Source organism: Saimiri boliviensis, chromosome 9 (assembly GCF_048565385.1).
Source record: "Saimiri boliviensis isolate mSaiBol1 chromosome 9, mSaiBol1.pri, whole genome shotgun sequence".
Taxonomy (NCBI): Eukaryota; Metazoa; Chordata; class Mammalia; order Primates; family Cebidae; genus Saimiri; species Saimiri boliviensis.
In genome coordinates, this window is record NC_133457.1 from 84,127,537 (window position 1) to 84,140,754 (window position 13,218).

The 13,218-nt window shown below is 36.0% G+C and overlaps 1 protein-coding gene across 6 annotated transcripts in view; it reads left to right on the forward strand.

Annotated features, from left to right (window-relative positions):
* Nucleotides 1–13,218, forward strand: part of LOC120367937 (uncharacterized) — a 769,718-nt gene that overhangs the window by 279,775 nt on the left and 476,725 nt on the right. For 4 of the 6 annotated variants that reach the window (XR_012519294.1, XR_012519295.1, XR_012519297.1 and 1 more), the window contains one exon: nt 182–367. The exons of the other annotated variants lie outside the window; for them this stretch is intronic. The gene's annotated coding sequence lies outside the window, so the exon portion shown is untranslated. The remainder of the gene's footprint in view (nt 1–181; nt 368–13,218) is intronic. 6 annotated transcript variants of the gene reach the window in all.

Consider the following 13,218-nt stretch of genomic DNA (forward strand, 5'->3'; position numbering starts at 1 on the left):
ATTGAATTCAGGTATTGAGAATTGGTCTTAGCCTCTTTTACTTAATAGGGATACTGTGTCATCCTAGAAGGCAGGGAGATTTTACTGGTTTGGCATGCTTGGCCTTGGGATCTAAGATGCTTATTGGACAATTGAATTTGCTGGCAAGTAATGAGTGATATATCTCAATTGAATATTTCAGAACATGGGAGATACTGGAAAGTATTTTGGACGATGTGGGAATAGCTGTCAGTCAGCTCTTCCTAAGATCCAACACAGTATGACAGATGCAACAGCAAAACAGTGAGAGGCCCTCACCTGATTAAAATGGAGCAAAGAATGAAGGATGGCCTGGGTGACAATCCTGATGGAGCAATCCTGGTGAAAGGTAAATATTAAGCATTTGCCCTCGCACCACCACTGTGACTGTGGCTTCCTGAAGTTATAGGTATCCCTGTTCTACCAAGCAATAGGCAAGGTAAATAAGACCTTATGTCTCACAAGCAAATGATAATACAAACATACTCTTATTTTTAGATGAAACACTAAATATTGATCTTCATATAACTTTCATCATTAAGAATATGCCCATATCATTTAGATAAACAAACAGTTCCTATGTTTTCTTCATCCCTGTAGAAATTTCACAGGTAAAAACACTGGGCAAGCATGAAAAGAATCTACAAGGATGGCTACCTTTGTCCCTTTCCATTCTTTATTTTCAGGTTCTATTTGAGAAAATAGATACGGTACAGGCAGTAAGTAAGCCTTTCAAATATGAGAAAACTATTTTTAACATCAGAAAAGCTTATAGATATCTGTCTGATTAAAACTGATCTTTTAGAACCGATTATTTGACAAAATACTCCATGACCAATAATACTTACTGTGAGTTCATGTGAGCTGAGTGATGCTTTCTGATTATTTTTCTTTTATGAGTCACAATAACATCTATATGTGCATGTGTGTGTATGTGTGGGTGTGTATATATATGGACATATAAAAATATTAGCACAAAGAATGGTGAGATATAATATTTATTCAGATGGAAATATTTGGTGGCCATGTGGAATATTAGAGTCTCTTATGGTCACAGGAACAATGGATCTATCATTTTGACAGTTGACGTAAGAAATTGTTTTATAGAGAAGAATCTTCTTTGAAAAAATGTCTTGAAGAGTTTCTTGAAATGGAGAGACTCTAATCATGATGACAGAAAGATCAAAAGCAGTAAGAGAAGACTGAATTGCTCAGTGTGAGACAAAGAGAGAAATTCGTTTTAACTCTGGAGAGGTATCAGGGGTGGGGTAAAATGGGGGCCAGGAGCTTGCTGTGGGTTTAGGAGAACCCATGAGTGATGTCTTCTATAAGGTGGAGACTGAAGTCTTCATAAGAAGAAGAATGTTACATGTTTACTCTAATAAAGATTTTCTTTACAACATCTCTGTATCAACCTACCTTAGATTATCTATAAGTCTTTGGTAAAGTTTACCAAAAACACAAGTTACTCTATATGAGAAGGTTGTTTTTTTTTTTTTTTTTTTTTTTTTTTTTTTGTGAGCCAAAGATGGGATGGAGAGAATGACAAGATAATTCATAAACTAAGAAATCAGGCAGTCAGAACTAAAGATGTCCTGAAAACATATAGCATTGGAGAATGTCAGAAGTCTTGGGAAGGGTTCTGGAATCTATAGGTGTGTGGGGGATGGTAATGGTAGAGGGTGGAGTCACTTAAGAAAACCTTAACTCAATTTCAAAATAGTATGAGTCTCAGCAAATATTTAGCTTTCATTCATCATTTACTCGCCAAATACTTATTGAAGACCTACAACATACCAGGTATGCTTTTAGGTCCTGGAGATAGAATAATTAAAAAAAACATAGTTCCTGCCTATGTAAGGCTTACCTTTTAATAGGAAAGGCAGTTGATAAATAAAAGAGCAGAAAACCTGTGCAACATGATGTCAGTTAGTAAGAGGTGCTATAAAAGAACAAAACTGGAGGGTGGGTAGACTCTTGAGTGATGCTTTCTCACAAAGGTTGGTAAGAAAAGGCTTTGCAGAGGAAACAAGGTAAAGTGAGAATATTGAGCAGAACCTGAAAACAGATCTTGGAAAGAGCATACCAGATGAATGGCCAGTGAAATGGCAAGAACAGAGGCCCTGAGTTGGGAGTTTGCTTGATGTGCCTGAGGAATAGCAGGGTCAGAATGGCTGCAGAACACTGAATGAAGGGGGAAAAAGCTGTGAGTGAGTGCAGAAATGTGACTGGCCACCACCTTATTAGGTCTTGCAAACTTTGGAAAGGAATTTGAGTTTTATTCTAAATGTGAAGGAAACCCATTGGAATGCTTTAAGTAGGAGTGTGATTAACGCTTCCTGATTTATATTTACAAAAGCTCACTCTGGCTGCTGCACAGAGAATAGTCTGTAGCAGGCAAAGGTGGAAGGAGATTAGTTAGGTCTACTGTAATTGTCTAGGAAAAAGAAGATTGTGCCCTCAACTAATCTTGTTGTTGAAGGAGTTGTTGAAGCAGTAAGAAGTTGTCTGACCAAGAGTATACTGTGAAGGATTATTCAATAATCCACTTATGGATTTGAAGTGAGTTGTATGAATTCAAAATGGGTTGTGGCAAAAATTTAGACACCAAAGATAGTTTTACAGCTCCTCAGGTTGTAGGTTATGTTCCAAACAATGAGAATCACATGGATAAAAGTTTTGATTTTGAGATGCTTTCTATAAATCTACTAAAAAAGGTAAAGAGGCACTATTTCCAATATTTTTAAAATTATGCTTTTAATGATGATGATTGTGAGTTTAGTTTATAAGAAAACAAGTACTTTTTATGACGTACATATGATATAACTGCTATTCTTAGTGGCTGAAGACTTTATAAATTTATCATTTAGTATTTGTGATGTTAGTAATAAAGAACACTCAATTAAAATATTACATAAAACGTCGGCTTATTTTCTATGAACTCTTCAGTTGTCACATAATTTTATAGCAAAGGGATACCCAATAAAGCAGAGTGGAAATGATTATAATAATCAGGAGTCTTTATAAATGCTGTAAGAGTATGTGTTATTACTCAAAGCGGATTTTAAGTTGAAGACGTCAAATTTCAAATCCGAGTTTTACTCTTTTTATCTTTGTGGCTTTGAACAATTCACTTAGCTATAGCTTATTTTCAGCATTAGTAGCATGAAATAATGCTACCTACCTGGCATAGTAGTTAATAAGGATTTAAGAAGGATTTGCCAATGCTTACCATATAAAAATACCCAATCAAGTTTTATTTGAATGCAAATTTATTTATACTGATATAAAAATATATATTTTATTACTGATGTTTTCTATTTGGCAATTGACAATATTTATTTTATATTGGATGTTGACTATTTTTCTTAAATCGTGGTTCTCAAACACTGACAATTTTGACCCCCAGGGATCATCTGGCAGTGCCTAAAGACATTTTTGGTTAGTATCACTTGAGAGCATTATTGGCATTTAGTAGGTAGACGCCAGGAATGTGGCTATTCTTCAATGAACCAGAAAGCCAGCCCATCCACCACTTTACTCCCAGAAACAAGGTATGCATTCCTAAATGTTAATGGTGCCAAGGTTAAGAAGCCCTGCTCTAAAACATAGCTGAGTTAGGCCGTGTGCGGTGGCTCAATCCTGTAATCCCAGCACTTTGGGAGGCTGAGGCAGGTGGATCACGAGGTCAATAGATCGAGACCATTTTGGTCAACATGGTGAAATCCTGTCTCTACTAAAAATACAAAAAATTAGCTGGGCATGGTAGCGCATGCCTGTAATCCCAGCTACTCAGGAGGCTGAGGCAGGAGAATTGACTGAATCCAGGAGGCGGAGGTTGCGGTGAGCCGAGATCGCGCCGTTGCACTCCAGCCTGGGTAACAAGAGTGAAACTCCGTCTCAAAAAAAAAACAAACAAACAAAAAAAAAAAACAAGAAAAAAACATAGCTGAGTTATACAAAATGTTCCCAGCTGTAACTGTATTTTTTGATCTCTTGTTTTAGTCATGTGAGTATGGTGAAATTTCACTAGAGTATCTGGCATCACTAGAGCCTTAGAAAATATTAGAAAATTGTTCGCGATTTGTCAAATATTATATTAGCACTCAGCAAACACCCACTCTCCTATCGTACTCTGGGCATTTTTGGCCACTTTGTTGATGCTGGGTTCAGTCATATGACTTGGCTTTGGTCAATGCAATGTTAATAGATGTGATGCAAATGGAAGCTTTAACTGGGTCTGTGTAGCTTGGTTTGCCTTTTACGTCTCTGCCATTTACTGTTAGAACTTTCTCTAAGCAGCCTTTGGCCCAAGGATACAAGAGGCACTTGGATCATCCCCAAATCCAAGCCATGCCAAGTCAACCTGATGTTCAGCTTAAAGCTGAACTACCTGGCTGAGCCCAGCCAAGGTCAGCCCAGATACAGATCTGGTCTTGGGAAATGCTAATTGTTGTAAGACACCCAGTTTTGAGATGGTTGATTATATACCATTATTGTGGCAATAGCTGATTAATACATGGTGTTGACAAGACATCATGTACTAAGTCTACATGTTCAGTGGATCTGAACAGGTAAGGAAGATCAGCGTTTTGAATATGGGAAGAAAACAATGCAATAACATGGAGATGTTTATAATTAATAACAGTCTCCAAAAATCCTGGCAACAAATATGGCAATCACCAGCTCAAGGATTTTTGAGATGTGTTTGATATTTGTTATCTGATCATTTGGATATTATCACATCTTGAATGAGCACTTCTTTAAAACAGGTCAGAGAAAGTGGTTCCAGCAGTGATTATATAGTTTTGATCAGTTGAAAAATGTGTATGTGTGTATTTTTTGGAGGGTGGAAGTGGGTCCAGAACTTTCCCTGGATTCTCAAAAGCATTTGTGGCCTTCTTTATCCCTCATCAAACCAAACCAAACCAAACCAAACCAAACCAAACCAAACCAAACCAAACCAAACCAAACCAAACCAAAACAAAGTAACAGAATGTCCAGAAAGAACTCTTAATCCTTGGATCTAGATGCTGTAATACTGGACCTCAGATGTACCTTTTTGGAATGCTATTTCTTAATTCTTTGTGATCTCATTAGCCAACAAAACCTGCTTTCTTTTTGTCTCAATTCCATAATACTTCTTTGAAACATGCTTACTAATAGGTTTACTAGGCAGAAGAACTTGGGGGTAAGCCATCTGTTGTGGCATATGTGCTGCTATAGTCACTCAGTGTTTGGCAGTGTCATACTCCTGATTTAAAACTTTATTTGAGTGGAGTATATGAATTATGATTATTTAGCACTTGTATGTATGTATACATGACTTAAAATTTGTATGTACATTTAGGGTGAGTGAAAGATCAAAATGTAGTCTTGATTTAGAACCTTCTGGGTCTGGAAGAAACACCTAAGTGTAGGCAGCCTGAAGGATGGTCTCTGTGCAGATGGTGGAACATCTGTTTCATGTGCCAACTAAGCTTACAGAGGCACATCTTCCCCCAACAGTGTGTGGTAGAACTGAGCTCGTACATTTCTAAGACCAGTTATGACCAACAAGCCTAACTTTGACTCAAAAAAATTAAAGCTTTTACTCTGAGATTAGTGTAGATGCATGTGTATCTTACAATGAAGTTGTATTTTACAGCATCTTGTGAGAAATAACAAGATATTGACATTGATACAGTTTAGATACAGAGTATTTTTATCACTCAAGGCTCCCTCCTGTTTGCCCTTACATAGCCACACCCACTTCCCTCCAGTCTCACCACTCCCTTAACTCTGGGCAATGGTTATTCTGTTTTCCATCTCTAGAATTTTGTGATTTCAGCTATGTCAAATAAATAGAATCACACTGGATGCAACTTTTGGGATTGGCTTTTTTTTTTTTTTCACTCTATAATTCTCTGGAGATTCATTTAGGTTGCCATGTGCATCTGTAGTCTTCTCCTTTTTATTAGAGAGTAATAATCATTACACAGATATAGCACAGTTAGTTTCACCATTCACCCATTGGAGGACTTCTGAGCTGTTTCTGTGTTTTGGCTTCTATGAATAAAGCTGCTATAAACATTCACTTTAAGGTTTTTGTATAAACACATTTTCATTTCTGTGGAATAAATGTCCAGGAGAGGAATTGCTGGGTTATATGGTAGTTGCATATTTATTTTTTAAAGGCTTCGACAACTGTTTTCCAGTGTGGTTGTACCATTTTATATACCCATAAGCAATGTAAGAGTGATCCAGTTTCTGCACATCTTCACCAGCATGTGGTGGTGTTACTTAAACAAACAAACAAAAAAACAAAACAAAAAATCATTCTGATAGTGTGTGGCAATATTTTATTGTGGCTTTATTTTGTATTTCCCCAATGGCTAATATATTGACCATCTTTATATGTACTTATTTGCCATCTACAGATTTTCCTCAGTGAACTATCTCTTTATGTGTTTTCCCCATTATCTTTTTGTCTGCTGCGTTTTATGAGTTTTTTTATATATTTTAGATAAAAGTCCTTTGCCAGATATGTGAATTTCAAATATTTTCTTCTAATAATATATAGCTTGTCTTTTTTATCTTAATAGTCTTTCACAGATCAACAGTTTTTAGTTTTGATAAAGTCCAATTTGTCAAGTTTTCCTTTTATTGATTATGCTTGTGATGTTATTTATTAAGAACTCTTTGCCTAGTTCTGGATTGGGAAGATTTTATTTTATTTTTTTCTAAAAGTTTTACAGTTTTATGTTTTACATTTAAACTTATGACATGCTTTCAGTTACTTTTTGTACATAATGTGAAATATGTGCCAGGTTTTTAAATTTTTTCATTGGTTCTTTTTTGTTTTGTAAATTTTTAATTTATTTTTTGTTTTAAACTTTTATTGTAAATTCAAGGGTACATGTGCAGGTTTGTTACACAGGTAAAATTGTGTCATGGGGTTTGTTATGCAGATTATTTAATCACTCAAGTGTTAAGCCTAGTACCCATAAGTTATTTTTCCTGATTCTCTCTGTCTTCCTACCCTCTACCCTCTGATAGGACCCAGAGTGTATTGTTCCTCTCTGGGTGTCCATGTGTTCTCATCATTTAGCTCCCACTTGTAAGTAAGAAAATGTGGGATTTGGTTTGGCCTTCAGCTCCATCCATGTTGCTGCAAAGGACATGCTGTCATTCTTTTTTATGGTTGCATAGTATTCCATGGTATACATGTACCATATTTTCTTTATCCAGTCCGTAATTTATGGACATTTAGATTAATTCCATGTCTTTGTTGTTGTGAACAGCGCTGCAATGAACATATGTGTGCATGTGTCTTTATAATAGAATGGTTTATATTCCTTTGGGTATATACCCAGTAATGGGAATGCTAGGTCAAATGATATTTCTGTCTTTCAGTTGTTGAGGAATCACCATACTGCCTTCTACAATGGTTGAACTAATTTACACTTTCACCAACAGTTTCTAAGCATTCCTTTTTCTTTACAACCATACTAGCATCTGTTATTTTTGACTTTTTAATAATAGACATTCTGACTGGTGTGAGATAGTGTCTAATTATGATTTTGACTTGCATTTCTCTAGTGATTAGTGATGTTGAGCTTTTCTTCATGATTGTTGGCCACATGTATGTCTTCTTTTGAGAAGTGTCTGTTTATGGCCTGCCCATGTTTTAAATTTTTTTCTTGTAACTTTCTTTATGTTCCTGATAGATGCTGGATATTAGACCTTTTCAAGATACATAGTTAGGAAAAATTTCCTTCCATTCTGGAGGTTTTCTGTTTACTCTTTTGAAAGTTTCTTTTACTGTGCAGAAGCTCTTTAGTTTAATTATATCCAACTTGTCAATTTTCACTTTTGTTCCAATTACTTTTGGTGTCTTCCTCATGAACTCTTTATTCATACCTATGTCCTCCTGAATGATATTACCTAGGTTGTCTTCCAAGGATTTTATAATTTGGAGTTTTACATTTAAGTCTTTAATCTATCTTGAGTTAATGTTGGTATATGTTGTAAGGGAAGGGTCTACTTTCAATCTTCTGCATATGGCTAGCCATTTATCTGAACACCATTTATTGAATAGATAATCCTTTCTCTATTGCTTGTTTTTGTCTGGTTTTTCAAAGATCAGATGGTTGTAGATATTCCCTCTGATTTCTGTTTCTCTATTCTCTTCCATTGGTCTGTGTGTGTTCTTGTAGTAGTACCATGCTGTTTTGGTTACTTTAGCCATGCAGCATAGTTTAAAGTGGGGTAGAATGATGCCTTCAGTGTTTTTCTTTTTGTTTAGGATTGCCTTGGCTATCTAGGCTGCTTTTTGGTTCCATATACATTTTAAAATAGTTTTTTCTAGTTCTGTAAAGAATGCAAAAGGTAGTTTAATGGGAATAGCATTGAATCTATAAATTGCTTTGAGCAGTATGGACATTTTAATGATATTGATTCTCCCTATCCATGAGCATGGAATGTTTTTCCATTTGTTTGTTTCATCTCTGATATATTTGAGCAGTGGTTTGTACTTCTTCTTGTGTAGATTTTTTTTTTTTTTTTTTGAGACGGAGTTTCACTCTTGTTACCCAGGCTGGAATGCAATGGCGCGATCTCAGCTCACCGCAACCTCCGCCTCCTGGGTTCGGGCAATTCTCCTGCCTCAGCCTCCCGAGTAGCTGGGATTACAGGTACGTGCCACCATGCCCAGCTAATTTTTTTGTATTTTGAATAGAGACGGGGTTTCACCTTGTTGCAGGAAGGTCTTGATCTCTTGACCTCGTGATCCACCCGCCTCGGCCTCCCAAAGTGCTGGGATTGCAGGCTTGAGCCACTGTGCCCGGCCCTTGTGTAGATCTTTTTCCTCTTTTGTTAGCTATATTCCTAGGTATTGTATTTTTTTTTTTTTTTTGTGGTAATTGTGAATAGAAGTTTACTCAAGATTTGGCTCTCAGTTGGCCTGTTGTTGGCATATAGAAATGTTAGTGATTTTTGGCCAGACGCGGTGGCTCACGCCTGTAATCCCAGCACTTTGGGAGGCCAAAGCAGGCAGATCACAAGATCAGGAGATCAAAACCATCCTGGCTAACATGGTGAAACCCCGTCTCTACTAAAAGTACAAAAAAATTAGCTGAGCATGGTCACACGTGCCTGTAATCCCAGCTACTCGGGAGGCTGAGGCAGGAGAATCACTTGAACCTAGGAGGTGGAGGTTGCAGTGAGCCGAGATTGCATCATTGCACTCTGGCCTGGGGGACAGAATGAGACTTCATCTCAAAAAAAAAAAAAAAAAAAAAAAAAAGGAAGATGTGTTAGTGATTTTTGCACATTAATTTTGTATCCTGAGGCTTTGCATTGAAGAATGCAAATGGTTGTTTATTGGCTTAAGAATCTTTTGGGCTAAGATGATGGAATCTTCTAGATATAGGATTATGTCATTAAAACAGGGAGAGTTTGACTTTCTCTCTTCCTATGTGGATATCCTTTATTTCTCTCTCTTGTCTGATTGCCTTGATCCGAACTTCCAATGCTATGTTGACTATGAGTGGTGAGAGATGACATCCTTGTCTTGTGTGGGTTTTCAAGGGTCATGCTTGTTTATTTTTTCTGCCTATTTGTGTGCATTTACACTATCACCACTTGTTTACAAGGTTATTTTTCTTCCATTGAAAAATTTTTGTATTTTGTCAAAAAATCAATTAAACATGCTTGTATGGTTCTATTTTGGGTTCTCTGTTCTGTTCCATTGGCATATCTGTCTGTCCCTTTACCAATACTACACAGTGTTGATTAGAGTGTGTATGTGTGTGTGTGTGTGTCTGTGTGTGTATATGTTCTGAAATCAGGAAAACTGACTCCTTGTACTATATTTTTCTTTTTTAAAAATGTTTAAGCTATTTCTAGTTATTTTATCTTTACATCAGGATATTAGAATTCTCTGTATCTACACAAATTTTTACTTGGATTTTTATATTAATTGTGTTAAAGATGTATACCAGTTTGGAGATAACTGGCATCTTTACTGTGTTGATTTACCCAGTGCATTGTAAGAATCACCATTTTATAATTTATTTGATGTATTTAATCAGTATTTTGGCGTCTACAGAAAATGAGTGCCATATATATTGCTACATTTATACTTAGGTATTTCATTTTTGAGCAACTGAAATGATATTACATATATCATTTCAGTGTCCATGTGCTTATTGGTAGTATACAGAAGTACAATAGATTTTTATGTATTTATCTTTGGTTCTGTGACCTTGCTGAACTCACTTAAAAATGTTTTTTTGAAGAGATTATGTAAAATTGATGCTATTTCTTCATTAACCATTTGGTATAATTGTTTAAGTGAAAATATCTTTCTGAGCCTGGAAACTTATTTTTTGAAAGTTTTAAAATTATGAATTTTATTTAGCTAACTTAATAGTTACAGGGCTATCCAAATTATCATTTTATATTTAGTTATTTTTGATAGGTTTTTTTTTCAAAGAATTGGGTTGTATTCATATTGCCTGTGTTATTTCTGATATACTTGTGTCTTTTTCTTTGTCAGTTTTTGTGGTGGTTAATTTTAGGTGTCAGCTTGATTGGACTGAGGAATGCCTCATACATGGCTGATGAGGCACTGTTTTTTATGTGTCTATACTAGTGTTTTTGGTGGACATTGATCTTTGAGTCAGTGGATTGAGAGAAGCAAACTCACCCTCAATGTGGGCAGGCACCATCCAATTAGCTGAGGGCCCATTTGGAACAAACAGGCAGAGGATGGGGATTTGTTCCCTCTGCCTTCTCTCTCCTTTCCAGAGAGAACACTTTTCCTCCTCCTGCCTTTGGACATCAGACTCTGGGTGTGTGGGTTTTGACTCTGAGACTTTTACCAGTGGCCTCCCAGGGGCTCTTGGACCTGACTGGAGGCTGCGCTGTCAGCTTCTTTGGTTCTGAGGCTTTGGACTTGGACTGAGCCATCCTATCAGCTTTTCTGGTTCTCCAGCTTACTTTCTTCTACTTCTTTTGGATTTGTTTTGATGTCCTTTTTCTAGTTTATTAATGTGGCTTAGGTTATTAGTTGGAGACTTTTTTCATCTTTTTGAATACATACATTTAGTGCTATAATTTTTTCTCTAAGAACTACCTTAGAAATAGCCCACAGATTTTGATATGTTTCACTTTTTTAATTTAAATGTATTTTAAAATTTTTCTTAAGAGTTTCTCTTCAATTCTTGGATTATTTAGAAGTGTGTTGTTTAGTTTCCAGATATTTGAAGGTATTCTTGTTATCTTTTTGTTATCAATGTCTATTTGATTCCTTGAGGTATAAGAATTTATTCTGTGTGATTTCATTTCTTTCAAATGTGCTCAAGTGTGTTTTATTGTTCAGAATTTTATCTGTGTTGAGTGAGTGGTTCTATAAATGTCGATTAGATCCTGATGTTTAATGGTGGTGTTGAGGTTTGCTACATTCTTGCTGATTTTCTCTCTAGAACAGAACTATCAATTGTTGAGAGAGGGATGTTGAAGTCTCCAACTATAATCATGGGGGCATCTATGTTTCCTTTCAGTTCTATCAGTTTATGCTTCACATATATTGCAGTTCCGTTGCTTGATGCATACACCTTAAGACTGACAGATTTACTCTCCTATTATTATATAATATTATCTGATATTAATATAGACATTCTTGTATTCTTTTAATTACTATTTGCATAATATATCTTTCCCATTATTTTGCTCTTAACCTACCTATGTTGTTATATTTGAAGCAATTTTTTTTGTAGACAGCATATAGTCGAGTTATGCTTTGAATTCCCTCTTCCCATGTCTTTTAATGGATATATTTGGACTATTTACATTTAACATATTTACTGCCATGAGTGGATTTACAGTTTGTACTTGGTTCTTTGACTATAATAATATGATTATCACCTAGAAATTTTCTTTCTTTCTAAAATTTCCCTTCCTGGTCATTTTGCTAGTGAAAAATGTTTTGTTTGCTTGTTTTCTATGTTCATGGACATGTTCAGGTTGCTTCCTTTTTCAAATCCAAGTCCAGAGAACACACCACACATTGTTCCATGGCCCCTAGCTTATCTGCCTTATTTTATTCAGCTTCCAGAGCTCTCCTTTTTATTTATTTATTTATTTTTATATGTCATGCCCAGGATTTTTAGTTTACTTAGTTTAGTTGCCGACGTTAGCTTAGAGAAGAAATAGAGAACAGTATGTCTAATCCATCTTTCTGGATATATAAGTCAACTTAAGCTCCATATTCAGACAGATGTTGATTCAAATCTTGGCTCTAGCCCTTGCTAATTGTATGTATTTTGACAGATGACTTACCTCTGAGCCCTGCTTTCTTCTAGTGCAAAATGAGTGAAGCAGAGTTGTGAAGATGAAGTAAATTATCTAAAATAAGCATGCAGCACAGTGAAAGCACATAGTAAGCTCTCATTAAATGTAATTTTTATAATTATTACTATTATTACTATCATTACTGTTGCAATTGTTGCTATTATTACTACAACTGTTACTATTTATAAACACTTCCTTTTGGTTCTGTGAACACAAGATGTTTTCAGTGACTTGCAGTTCAAAGCCTGGTTTCCTGAAACAACAATTAACAGAGAGGTCAGTATAATCCCCTTTGAGCAATGAGAGTGATAGCAAAGATGTTAGAATTTCTTCCTTCTTTGGTCAAAGACTATGGTATGTTCAAGGACATCCAAGCCCACTTGGTGACTAGACTCTCATAATTACAAAATTTGCTCCTGAACTGCTCTTATTCCACAGTTGTGTCCCCCAGTCTTTTGCTGTTGCCTCATTATATGCCTGATTTTTATTGTTTTCTCTCTGTTTCATTATTTTTCTCTTCCTCCTGGGATTGTTCCCACTCTTTCTGGTTGGGGCCCCTCTCTCTGAAATAGAGAGTCTATGTTGTTCTGCACCCAACACTGCTTGGTGTTTTTTGGATGTGTCACTCACCTTGGTGCTGGAATTAATGGCTGAATTTCAGGCAGTGCCAATGGTAACAAAGGATCGCTTCAAATAATCAGTGAGAACTGTAAGGAGAGGAAACAGGGATCAAAGAGGCGCCTCTTACTCCAGATTCTAGTCCTTATAGGTATAAACTTCTGATCTCAGAAGTAGATATTATTCCTTTGAGAAGATAACACACTCTTGCATTTTTCTTCAGTCTTTCTTTTTATAACAAAAAAT